This window comes from Beta vulgaris, chromosome 2, assembly GCF_026745355.1.
Source record: "Beta vulgaris subsp. vulgaris cultivar EL10 chromosome 2, EL10.2, whole genome shotgun sequence".
In the NCBI taxonomy this organism is placed as follows: Eukaryota; Viridiplantae; Streptophyta; class Magnoliopsida; order Caryophyllales; family Amaranthaceae; genus Beta; species Beta vulgaris.
Genome location: NC_079203.1, coordinates 25,490,076 through 25,504,007, shown reverse-complemented (window position 1 = coordinate 25,504,007; position 13,932 = coordinate 25,490,076). Strand labels below are relative to the sequence as shown.

The 13,932-nt window shown below is 34.9% G+C and overlaps 1 long non-coding RNA gene across 1 annotated transcript; it reads left to right on the top strand.

Annotated features, from left to right (window-relative positions):
* The first annotated feature begins 2,604 nt into the window (after positions 1-2,604).
* LOC130590358 (uncharacterized) lies at positions 2,605-4,326 on the top strand. The gene is made up of 2 exons (XR_008968007.1): positions 2,605-3,241; positions 3,574-4,326. It is a non-coding gene; the product is annotated as an uncharacterized LOC130590358 (long non-coding RNA).
* Positions 4,327-13,932: the final 9,606 nt, after the last annotated feature.

The window sequence follows — 13,932 nt, the reverse complement described above, 5'->3', positions numbered from 1 at the left end:
TTGCATCCCATGATCCTATTATGTTCATGGGGTCCAAGTCCACAATGCAATAGTTTAATAGCCATGGCATTTACTTCCATTTTTTCAAAATCAGATTTGTCATAATCAGAGAGGGGTTTAAGAGTTACCTCATTTTTGTCATTTGTAGTTGTGACTTCGAAATCACCAACTTCAATGACTCTCCATACCTGATAGTTTTCAGCCTTGATGAATATCTCCATGCGGTTCTTCCAATAGTTGTAGTACTTCCCATTGAACATAGGAGGCCTTTGAGTGGAATAACCTTCTTCAAGTTTCTCGGTGGTATTCATTGTTCCTTGGATCTTTTCTCAATAGGGTTTCCTATCTTACGTGAGTTCTAGCTCTGATACCAATTGTTATTTCCCTAGGAACACTACAAGAGGGGGGGTGAATTGTAGGTGTAGAAATAAACGTAACTTTTTGCGGAAATTAAAACTTAAACGAATAAACAAGCTAAAGGAACACAAGGGATTTTTACGAGGAAAAACTTCTTGGGCCCAACAAGAAGAAACAACCTCGACCACTAGGGATTTTAAACTCAACACTTTCACTAATTAGGCCAAACAACTCTGTTACAACCTAATTCTAACTCGAGCCACACCTTGAGTTCCTAAACTCAAGTTCCTGAGCCATCCTGAGCCACTGTTCCCTTAACAGCAGTTCCTCTCAACTTCACTCGAAGTTTTCTCACACATACAAGCTTCACTCAAAGCCTTTCTCTTACAGAACTTCACTCAAAGTTCCCTTACCCCAAAAACCAAAATACAATTGATCGAAATAAGCTTAGTGGAATTAGAGTAAGAAGGCAAAGAACAAATGGCTATTATGAGAGAATGAAGGCACTGACACTTAATAAGTTAAACTCACTTAATTACTTAGTCAGACACATTTGGAACTTATCTAGACTTCTATATTTATAGTGTTAATCATGAAGAACGTGGGATTAAACTAAGTACATGTTTAGTCCATTAACCCATGATGTTCCTTCCCCTAAGGAACACGTTTTACATCATGTCCCATGATCCCATGAACTAAAATGAACGTGGATAATTCAGCCATTACTCCTAATAATAGGAGTTCCTTAGACTTATCCGAAAATCAGTTTTTATAAAACTCTTTTTATCTTTAAAACTGAATTTTAATCTTTAAGAAAATAATATCTTTAAATAAAACTTTCTAACAACCGGATATTTATTTTCTTATTTTCCGAAAAAATAAATCTTTTCTCAAAACAGATTTTCTTTTTAAAACTGATTTTATCATTTAAATTAGAATAACTAATTTCCTATAATTAGGCATGACTTACTCAATTATCTTTTAACCGTTAACAATATTCACGCCTAAGTCTAGTTCCTTTTATTAACAGTTCCTTTAACATATTCGTTAAGTGCCACTTAGTTTGTTCCTTACAAAGGAACAAACTCTCATTCTCAAATACTGCCACAGTTCCTTACCATTCTTTCTTTGTTCCTTTACATTGGAACTAGAAAATAAAACGCCTAGCTTCTATCTCTTGATCCAATGCTTGCTCCAGTATCAACATAGAAACTTCTTTACTTAGCCTTTGAAATCCTCTCTTGACTTCTTCTTGACTTCGTATTCTCCCAGTTCCTTGCATTGATACCTTAAACACCATACACTTAAATAATTCATTAGTTCACTACTTAGTTTGTTCCTTTGTTTCTTTGTTATTATCAAAACTAGGGTTCAACAATGATCAATGACTTACTATTTTAAACAAAGTTATTGTAGTACTATCATGGCACTCCTCCAACCTCTCAAGATAACATTGATGAACTCAAAGAGGTGTATGGATTACATAGTCAGGGATCAACTCAAAAAACAGATGATTAATGTGTTTTTACCACAGTCCCTTCTTTGACGTAAATATACATTTAAGATTTGAATATCAATTTTTGGATTTTGATATTGACAACATGTGGATGTGGCTATAGGCTAGATTTAATCTTGTTTATGATTTAGAATAATATTGATATGTATATATAGTAGTTTTTGGAAGTTTGGAATTATGAATATTGGTTGAACTATTTTGTGATATAAAGAATTTTAGAAGTTTGGAATGTCATATTCAATTTATTGATTATAAGATTTTAAGGGTTGAGTATTAATTATACAACAGATACAGGTATTGTATCGTATGACATTGTTGTGCTGCGTGCTGCAACGCCTACTGTCAATAGATGCGTGAAATGAGAATTTGATTATTTTAAAAAAAAACAAATATCATAGATAACAGTTATAGGTAAAATATGTTATATATATTATAGGAAAACATAACAGTTATTCAAGATAAGTGTTGAATTTTACTTCTTTTGATTTGTCATATAAATAACAAACATAACGCTTATTTACAAAATATGTTATCTAGCGGTATAACGTGTATTATAAATGACTGTTATGTTTTCTCTGGCAAACATAACACTTTCATCAGGTGTTATGTTTTACTTTACATTACACTGACTTGGATAACGCCTCAAAACTGTTATGTAAAGCCTTATTTAACAGTTATCATTGCCCTTTTTTGTAGTAGTGTATGTTGGGCTTAAACTAAAACTTATAACAATAGGTGAAGAGGTAACCTTATACCTCTGCTTCAACCAACAACGTCGAACCAGAGAGTAGGGGGAGGAAGAACGAAGCTCCGGCGAGGCGAGGCAGAGAAGAACTGAAGGCACGGCGGTGGTCCGGTAGTGCTGGGCGGTGGTCTGGCGGTGCGCGCAGCAGACCAAGCAGAGGAGAGGGAAAGAACTGGGCGAGAAAGAGAAAAGCTGAGCAAGAGAGAGATGAAGGCGACAGAGAAGGGCGGCTGGGTAGGCTAAGGCGCGGTGGTTGGCGCAAGGTGGTAGTGGTGAGGGTCGTCGGTGGTTGTCGGTGGAGGGTGGCAGCCTCAGAAGGTGGTGCTGCGGTGGTGTTGGTTCGAAAAACAGAGGAGTGAGAGAGAGTTGCGAAAAACAGAGGGTTTGAGGGTGGTTTAGGTGGCTTTTCCGGTGGTAACTCAGGAAGTTTGAGTGAATGGTTTGAGGGGATAAACATGGCTATTTATAGCCATTGTTGAGCTTCAATTTATGCCCAAATGGATTGATGAATTGAATGAGAATAAAATGGGTTATTGGGTAATTTGGTTTGATTAATGAATTTTATTTACAAATAAGTTTGATTGTGTTCAAGAACCCATTTTGATTTAGAAATTCATGGGTGGGTTTTTGTAGAGGTGATCATTTTGGCCCGGCCCGCTGGCCCGGCCCGTTTTTGGGCCGGGTTTTGGGCAGAATTTTTCGGCCCGCGGGCCGGGCCCGGCCCGGCCCGGTCATTTTTTTTTGTTTTTGGGCGGGCTTTGGGCAAGCTAAAAACGACTTTTTAGTCTATTTTTTGGCCCGGCCCGTTTTGGCCCGCAAAAGCCCGCTAAGCCCGGCCCGAAATAGCGGGCTTTGGACACAAAAATTCGGCCCGAATTTAGGCCCGGCCCGGCCCGGCCCGGCCAATGGGCAAATTTTTTGGCCGCGGCCCGGCCCGGCCCATGATCACCTCTAGGTTTTTGTGAAGAGAAAACTGAGATGGAGCTATGGAGAAAACTCACATTTTCTGTTTTTTTTTTTCAATTTCTTCTTTTTCTTTTTCTTTTTCTTTTTCTTTTTATTTTTCTTTTCTTTTCTCTTTTTATTTTTCTTTTTTTATTAACAACACCAATTTGATCCAACTTTGTAAAGTTCAAGTAATTGTTTTGTTTATTATTTTATTTTCTTATTAATGTAATGTTATTATTTAATCTAACATAACTTGTTATTAATTGTAACTCTTGCCATACATAATATATATTATCATTACTTGGACATAAAATAACAAAAAATTTGATCTTAACTTATGATTAAAGAAAAAACTTAGCCACTAATTATTATTATTTAATTTAGGGAAGTTTAAATTTTCGGGATATTACAGTAGTATCATGTCTAGGAATGACCATTATTGCTTTGTTTATGTTTGCATGCATTCAATGGTTTACTATGTACTCAGCATCGCTGATTGTGTGTTATTGTGTGTTTTTGACCTGTGATGAACCATTGATGCTACAGCGGGGAGCAGACTAGGTGTATTGGTGCTGCTGCATGATACTGAGCATACGGGGGAATAGTCCTTAGTCTTGGAACTTTAAAGCGTTTTAATTAAGCATTATAAAAAACTATTATGATTTACTTAATTAGTTTGTGGTTTGAATAAAAGGGGTCGTTGATGATTCCCGAGTTGTAGTTACATTTTATTTTCGCTGCATTTCAGTTTTTGAGACAATGATTTGAGTTAACATTCCTTTTTAATAAGCTTTGCATTTCATCGCGGCGGTAACACTCCCAAAGTCGATGCGACGTAGTCATAGACATGTATGGATTTCAGGGGTGTTACAGAAGTCGTCGGTAGCAGCAACGACAACACGACAACTCGACAACTCGGCGGTAGTGGAAATTGTGGTGTTGTGATGTTTGTTGGTGAAGAAGAAGTTTCTTGAAGAAGAAGTTTCTTGAAGAAGAAGATAATATTTCTTGAAGACAAAGAAAGAAAAGAGAAGAATAAAGAAAAATGTGGAAGAGTAGATAGAGTAGGACGATCGCCGGTTTTGGGGAGTGTGAGGAGAGAGAAAATTTGTGTGGGTAAAATAATTGTGTTCAAGTTATTTGGGTTTCAATAGAGTTTAATGATGAATAGGATTGATGATTAAAACTCCTAACATCATTAGAAGTCTTTTTCCTAGTCCACTTAGAATTTGGGTTCCTCAAGCCCATTTAAACTTCTGTTTCAAATCCAATTAGTATTTCAAATATTTTTCAAAGCATGCCTTAACAAAATATTTTAACTTCCTTAAATCCTTAAAATAATTCATTTGACTTTCAAAATAGTCAACCTTTTATAAATAAATTATTTTAAACTAAATTATGTTTAAATATAAACAAATATATACTAAAATATATTTATAAAATCCATAAATTTACTAGGGATTACACAGGTGGGTTTCTTGTGATGATTCAACATGTGTGCTTTGAATTTCCTTTAGAATATATGGATTGACTAGAACTTCAGTTGTTGCAAGTTGTGTTTCTTTATGACTGAAATAGTGGATTTAAGGAAATGAGTTTAGAACATTTAGCCCATAGATTTAGAACAATAAGCTCCTATAATTAGAACATTTAGGTCATCAAAATAGAACATGTTACATAGAACATATAATTTGAACATATTTAAAAGAAGATGTGATTCATGAAAATAGAACAAATGTTATAGAACATCTATTTTATAATGACAGAACATATGTAATAAAATATTTGTTCAATAAAAACAGAACATAGAAAAAAGAACATTGTCTGTATATAATTTGAACGTACGAAATAGAACATGTAGCCATTGAAAATAGAGCATAAAATATGTGAAATAGAACATTCAGCTTATAAAATAGAACATAAATCATAGAATATGTCTAGTTGTCCATTCAATTCTTGGAAACAGAACATATGTAATAGAACATTAATTATTCAAGGTATAAATACAATATTCAAGGCATATAAATAGAACAATCAGCTTATAAAATAGAACATAAATAATAGAACATGTTAGTTGTCCATCCAAATTTTAAAAATACAACATATGTAATACTCCCTCCGTTTCCTAAAGATCTTCCCTCTTTCCGTTTAAGGGTGTTTCCAAAAGATCTTCCCTCTTTTGCTTTATTCCTTATTTGGCAAAACAAATTTCCCTATTTACCCTCTCATGTCACTATCATATGGTCCATCATTACATTATTAATTCAATTTTACTCCCTTTCTCTCTCCTACTTTAACCCCTTTCTATTTGTTTATTTATCTTAACCCCTTTCTCTCTCCTACTTTACTCACACCATGCCCCACACAACTTGATTTTCCTTGGTATTGGTAGGAATAGTAAGTGGGAAGATCTTTAGGAAACGGAGGGAGTAGAACATTATTCAAAGCATAAATTAGAATATCAAAAGAACATGCAGCTCATCAAAGTAGAACATAAGAAAGTAAAACATACAAGTCAGTTTCTTGTGATGATTCAGCATGTGTGCTCTTAGTTTCCTTTAAATTAAATTTTCTTGATTGACTAGAACTTCAGTTGTTGCAACTTCAGTTGTTGTGTTTCTTTGTCACTGAAATAGTGAATAGGTGGATATGAGTTTAGAACATTTAGTTCATATAATTAGAACAACAAGCTCATACATTTAGAACATTTAGGTCACATAGTTAAAACATACTCTATTGAACATTTAGGTCATTAAAAAAGAACATGTTATATAGAAATTATAATTTGAACATTTTCAAAAGAAGATGTGATTCATGAAAATAGAATAAAATGTTATACAATATCTATTTTTAATAACATAACATATGTACTAAACTATTTGTTCAATAAAAATGAAACATAGCAAAAAGAACATTAACTTTACAGAATTTGAACACACGAAATAGACACATGTAGCCATTGGAAATAGAACATACGAAATAGAACATTCAGTTTACAAAATAGAACATACGAAATAGAACATTCAGTTTACAAAATAGAGCATTTAGTTTAGAAAATAGAACATACGAAATAGAACATTCACCATATAAAAATAGAACATCAAAAGAAATTCAGATCACAAAATTTGAACATATTAAATAGAACATCTAGGTAATGAAAATATAACATTCGATATAGTACATCGATTTCAATCAAAATACAACACAAAAATTTGGATCTAAAAAAAAGAACATAAAAAAAAGACATTCATTCCATCAAAATAGTACATAAGAAAGTAGAACTTACAGTTCAATTTCTTGCGTAGAACGTGCAAAATGTGTGCTTTCAATTTCAATTGTTTCAACTTCATTTGTTGCAATTTCTTGCGTTGTTAATCATTGATATGAAATTGATTGTAGTGTTGTGAGAAATGTAGAGAGAGAAGTTATGTAAATATATCACAGAGTATTGTATTGCATTGATGTGAAGAACTGATTTCTTACATCGGTATTTATAGGCAAAAGTATACTGTTTTAACATTACATTTTCAACGATTTCTGCGCGGACGAAAAACTTTTCTAACATGCAGTAAATGCATGGCATGACATTCACTATGCTTGAACAGTGAAAATTTCCAATTCACTGTTTCTCAACACTCCCCCTTGAATGTCCATTTATAATTCATAATAGACGTTATCTTATTAAGAATCTTTGTTAGGAAAAATCCTGTGGGAATAATCCTAAACTAGGGAAAGAGTATAACTATTATGTATCTTATATGCTTAAAATCAACTGCCTCATTAAAAACCTTGTCAGGAAAAACCCGTGGGATAAAAACCTGATCGAAGGGAAAAAGAGTGCAGCGCATATAATACTCCCCCTGAATCTAGCATAATCAGAAGATGAGCATTCCAATTTTTCGGACTAATTCTTCAAATTTCTTCGCCGGAAGGGATTTGGTGAATAAATCTGCAAGATTCTCACATGATTGGATTTGTCGAATGTTGATCGTCCCTTCCTTTTGGAGGTCATGAGTGAAGAAGAGCTTTGGTGATAAATGTTTAGTTCTGTCTCCTTTGATGTACCCTTCGCTTACTTGGGTGATGCATGCAGTATTGTCTTCGTAGATGATAGTTGGATTTGTTGTTATTGTTTCCATCCCCATTCTTCTTGGATATTCTTGATCATTGACCTTAGCCATACACATTCCCTTCCAGCTTCATAAAGAGCAATTAATTCGCATGATTTGATGATGTGGCCGTCAAAGTCTGCTTTGTAGATTTCCAAGATATTGCAGTACCTCCATAAGTGAATACATATCCGGATTGAGACTTAGCCTTTTGTGGGTCTGAGGGTAGCCAGCATCTGCATATCCAATGAGTGACGCATTGGGTCTTGACTGATAGAATAATCCGAGATCTTGTGTTCCTCGAAGATAACGTAATAAGTGTCTGACTCCATTCCAATGTCTCTTGGTTGGTGCATTGCTGTATCTAGCTAACAAGTTTACTGAAAAAGCTATGTCAGGTCGAGTATTGTTAGCCAAGTACATTAAAGCACCAATTGCACTTAGATATGGTACTTCAGGACCAAGAATCTCCTCGTTTCTTCTCGTGGTCTGAATGGATCATCTTTCTCATTCAGGGAACGCACTACCATTGGAGAACTTATTGGGTGGGCTTTGTCCATGAAAAAACGTTTCAGGATTTTTTCTGTATAGTTTGATTGATGGACAAAAATCCCATTTCTTAGATGTTCCATTTGCAGGCCAAGGCAAAATTTTGTCTTCCCGAGATCTTTCATCTCAAATTCTTTCATCAAGTATTTTGCAGTCGCTTCAAGTTCTCTAGGAGTTCCGATAATGTTCAAATCATCGACATATACAGCAATGATCGCGAATCCTGATTTAGATCGCTTAATGAAAACACAGGGACTGATTTGATTATTTTTGAATCCTTCTTTCAATAGGTATTCACTAAGACGATTATACCACATTCTTCCAGATTGTTTTAACCCATAGAGTGATTTTCTCAATTTTATTGAGAACATCTCTTTGGGCATGCAATTTTCTGGTAGTTTTAGTCCTTCAGGAACTTTCATATAAATATCTGTGTCAAGTGAGCCATACAAATATGCGGTCACTACATCCATCAATCTCATTTGCAATCCTTTCGAAACTGATAAACTTACCAGAAATCTTAGTGTAGTTGCATCGACTACTGGAGAATATGTCTCATCATAATCAATCCCTGGCATTTGCGAGAAGCCTTGGGCTACTAATCTTGCCTTATATCTAGTAACCTCATTTTTCTCATTTCGTTTTCTCACGAATACCCATTTGTACCCAACTGGTTTTACACCTTTTGGTATTTGGGTTATTTGACCGAATACTTCACGTTTTTCAAGTGATCTCAATTCTGCTTGAATTGCCTCTTTCCATTTTGGCCAATCTTTTCTACGGCGACATTCATCAACTGTATTTGGCTCTACATCATTTTCATCGTATGTCATTTCAACCGCTATCGAGTAAGCAAAAATTTCATTCAAGACAACATCTTTTCGATTCCATTGTCTCTTTGTAGAAACATAATTAATTGAAGTTTCATTGTTGTCTACGCTTTCATGTTCCTTTTCTTCTGGAACACGTTTCTCTTCATTTTTGTTTTCATCATGCTCTGTTGGGAGATTTATATTAATTTCGTTCGTTGTCTCCCCTTGCCTTTTCATTTTTCTCGGTTTTAAATCTTTAGAACCGGGTGGTCTGCCACGTTTTCGACGTGCTATTGACTCATTTTCAATTGCCTTATTGTCATTAGGAATTTCAATCCGTTCCGGAGCATTCGCAGCAGGTACATGTGACTTTGTCACTTTCTTAGAATCTGTGAATGCATCTGGCAATTGGTTTGCAATACTTTGCAGATGAACAATTTTCTTGACTTCTTGTTCACATGAATTTGTTCTCGGGTCCAGAAACGACATTTGCGATGCGTTCCATGTAATTTCCGATTTTATATTTTGTGGGTCCACTTTCTCTCCCCCTAAGGATGGGAATACCGACTCATTAAAATGACAGTCGGCAAATCGAGCCGTAAATAGATCACCAGTTGTTGGCTCTAAATATTTGATAATTGATGGAGATTCAAATCCAACATATATTCCCATCCTTCTTTGTGGACCCATTTTAGTACGTTGGGGCGGAGCAATAGGTACATGTACAGCGCACCCAAAAATTCTCAAATGTGAGATATTCGGTTCTCGACCAGATACTAATTGTAATGGTGAGAATTTGTGATAGGCTGTCGGCCTTAATCTTATCAATGTTGCCGCATGTAATATAGCATGACCCCAAGTAGTAGATGGCAATTTTGACCTCATTATTAATGGTCTTGCAATTAATTGTAGTCTTTTGATTAATGATTCAGCAAGACCATTTTGTGTATGTACATGAGGTACAGGGTGCTCAACAATAATCCCAATAGACATGCAATAGTCATTAAATGTTTGGGATGTAAATTCCCCAGCATTGTCTAATCTTATTTTCTTTATTGTATGATCTGGGAATTGAGTTCTTAATCGAATTATTTGAGCCAAAAGTTTTGCAAATGCAACATTTCTGCTTGACAGAAGGCTCACATGTGACCATCGAGTAGAGGCATCAATTAATACCATGAAATAACGAAATGGTCCACATGCAGGATGAATAGGCCCACAAATATCTCCTTGAATTCTTTCTAAAAACATTGGAGATTCAGTGGCAATCTTATTTATAGATGGTCTGATTATCAATTTGCCAAGTGAGCATGCAGAGCATGTTAATTCATTTGACCGAGGAATTTTGACATTCTTTATAGAGTGTCCATTTGAGTTTTCAATGATTCTATGCATCATTCCTGTGCCAGGATGGCCTAATCGGTCATGCCATAGAGTAAATGATTTTCTATTATCTAACTTCTGGTTAGATATCATATTAATTTCAATCGGACGTATATCTATGCGATATAGTCCCGAGGAAATTGCTGGCAATTTTTCATAGATGTATTTCTTGCCGTTTTTCTCTGCCGTTAGGCATATGAATTCCTCTTTGTTCACCGTCATTGTTTCCAAATGGTAACCATTCTGACGTACATCTTTGAAACTTATGAGGTTCCTTCGAGATTTACTCGAATATAATGCGTCATTAATTATCAATTTTGTCCCATTTGGAAATATAATGCAAGCTTTTCCAGAGCCTTCAATTAGCTTGGCTGTCCCAGAAATTGTACTAACATTTGCTTGGAATATTGTAAGTTTTGAAAAATACTCTTTATTTTTCAATATGGTGTGTGTTGTCCCACTGTCCAGGAGACATTGTTCTTTAGTTCCAACTTCTGATGAATTCATATCTTCATAAATAATAAATACGATGATTAGTATAAGAAAAATACGTATTTTTATTAATAATAAGGAACAAATACATGAAAGTGGATATTGAAGCAGTTGAAATAAACTAAGCACATTAAAGATTGTGATCTAAACAAACTTATTTTCAACTTCAGCATCATCCATAAAAAAATCTGAAACATCAAGGCTGGGCATGGATGTAGTGGCTTCATTAACAAAGTTTGCTTCAGCATTTTTTCCTTTGTTTTTTATTGAAGCTTGATATAGATCTACCAAATGTTTGGCAGTACGACATGTGCGGCCCCAGTGCCGTCATGCCACATCTATGGCAAGTATCATTTCCTTTATAGGACGTCTGCCTCTGATTTCCAGATGATTGTCCCCAATTTTTATCAGAATGTTTAAAATTATTATTTCTTGGGGAAAATCGGCCTCTTCCACGTCCACGCCCTCGGCCACGGTAATTACCACGTCCTCTCCCACGACCGTTGTAATTGCGTCCACCACTATGTATAGCATTTGCTTCTGGTGGATTAGAGCTTTCTATGCATTTATCTCATGAGTGGCTGAAGACCCCGTAGGTCTAAGATTATGATTTTTCAGCAAAAGATCATTATTTTGTTCAGCCACAAGTAGTACTGAGATTAGCTCAGAGTACTTTTTGAAAGCTCTGAACCTGTATTGTTCTGCCAATATGATATTAGAGGCGTGGAAAGTGGAGAGCGTTTTGTTTATCATTTGCTCTTCTGTGATGGGATGATCACAATATCTTAACAATGATACAATTCTAAACAATGTTGAATTGTAATCACTGACCGTTTTAAAATCCTGGAACCTCAGATTGGTCCAGTCATAATGTGCCTTTGGGAGAAGCACATTTTTGTGATGCCCATATCTTTCATTTAGGCTATCCCATAGTTCTTTTGGATCATCCACAAGTAGATATTCACTTTTTAAACTTTCATGTAAATGATGTCTTAGGAGGACTAAGGCTTTTGCCTTTTCTTGTACAGTCGCAATTTTAACTGATGCGGCTGTTGTAGTTGCATCCCCTTGTTGGGTTGTCACATCTTTAATTGTATGTTCCAGTCCTTGGGCCTTTAAATTCATTTGGGCGTCCACCGTCCATTCTAAAAACTTTTGCCCAGATAGATCTAGTATGTTAAATTGTCTTTTCACTAGATCTCCCATTCTTTTGACTACAAATAGGTAAATATTTGAAATTAGTAATGATGATAAATCACATATATATTATTATCTCCCCCTGATTTATATCATTATTATTATAGATAAATAATACAAACAAAAAAAACTAAAAATAGCGTACAACAATAATGAAGCTAAGCAAAAAAAAACAAGAAAATACCAAAAATAGAAACAAAATACAACAAGTGAATAAACAAAAAAACTTCCTAAAATGCACTTAAAGACAAAAAAAATTGATATTCATGTGCATTTTTCGCCATTCTTCCGGGGGAAATTTTTTTTTTTGTCTCCTATTTATGTATTAGGAGATATATCATTAATGCCATGAGGAGGAAAAAGAAACCGGCTATAAGAAATAAGTAGAGTTTTATTTTCCTAAAATCCTCTTCAAAAGAGGAAGATGAGGGTGGAGGACGGTTGTCGTCGGCGTTAAACATGGTGGCCGGAAGGTTGAGGAAGAAGGAAAAAAATTTGTGGGTTTAGAGAAAAAAAATCGAAGAAGATAAGGGATATGTGGTGAAAATGGGGATGGTAATCCGCTTTTATAGAGGGTTATCCCTAACTGTGCAGTTCATATACAGTTAAAAAATATACAACGCAATAAAATATTGACAAATATATATTAGAGCATGCTAGTAAATTGGTAATATAATATATGTAACTATAAATGCAAAAAAAAGTAGAAGATTAGAGACAATAATATATAATAATGTTCTGAATGCTTGTTCCCTGCATACATACGACATTATTGCACATATAAGACATAATAATGCTATCACTTCACTAGGCCGTCCATATAGGTGGCAATAAAAAAAATTAACCTGTCCATATAGGCGGTTTAAGAGCAGATAAAATAAAATAACGTAAATAAAATGTCCTTGCCCTCCATGAAGGTGGCGTTAAAATTATTTGTTTTCTGCGTTAGTAGTAGGTGACGTTTACTACTAGTTTCTTCCTGTTCATCTCTATCTCTTTTATTACTGGGCGGAGGTTGATTTTCAGCTGGTTGTATAGGAGGGTTATTATTGGTGTTGGGAACAGGGGTTTGTGGGTTTTCTCTGGTATGAGTATTTGTACCGTTGTTACGGTTACTGGGTCGGGGCTGTATTACAGTTCCCCTCGCTGGGTTGGTAGTGAATGGCACATTGTTTCGCTCTATCCAAAAATAAATACCCGAGACAGAGACATTGTGTAAAACAATGTTAATCCCGTTACTTTGTTGGTCCATGTTCGGGTAGTAAAAGGGTTGGGCTTGGAGAAAAAAATTTAAACTTAAAAACAAAATGGATGAAAAAATTTTAAAGATACCTTAAAAAAAAAATTTCCGGTAGAACACTCGTGCTGATAACGTGTTGTGAGAAATGTAGAGAGAGAAGTTATGTAAATATATCAGAGAGTATTGTATTGCATTGATGTGAAGAACTGATTTCTTACATCGGTATTTATAGGCAAAAGTATACTGTTTTAACATTACATTTTCAACGATTTCTGCGCGGACGAAAAACTTTTCTAACATGCAGTAAATGCATGGCATGACATTCACTATGCTTGAACAGTGAAAATTTTCAATTCACTGTTTCTCAACATGTAGAACATAAGTTGGAAATCATATTATTGTAGAAATTATAATTATATTTTCGAATTTTCTTCATGTATTTGAGGTTGTTGTGTTTGAGATTTTTCAGTTTGTTTGCTGTTCATTTGCAACCAAATTCTCATGAACAGTTTTACTAAATTAGAATGTTAATTCGAAAGTAAGATCAAAAGTAAAATTGAAGATAATAATCAATGTTTATACCT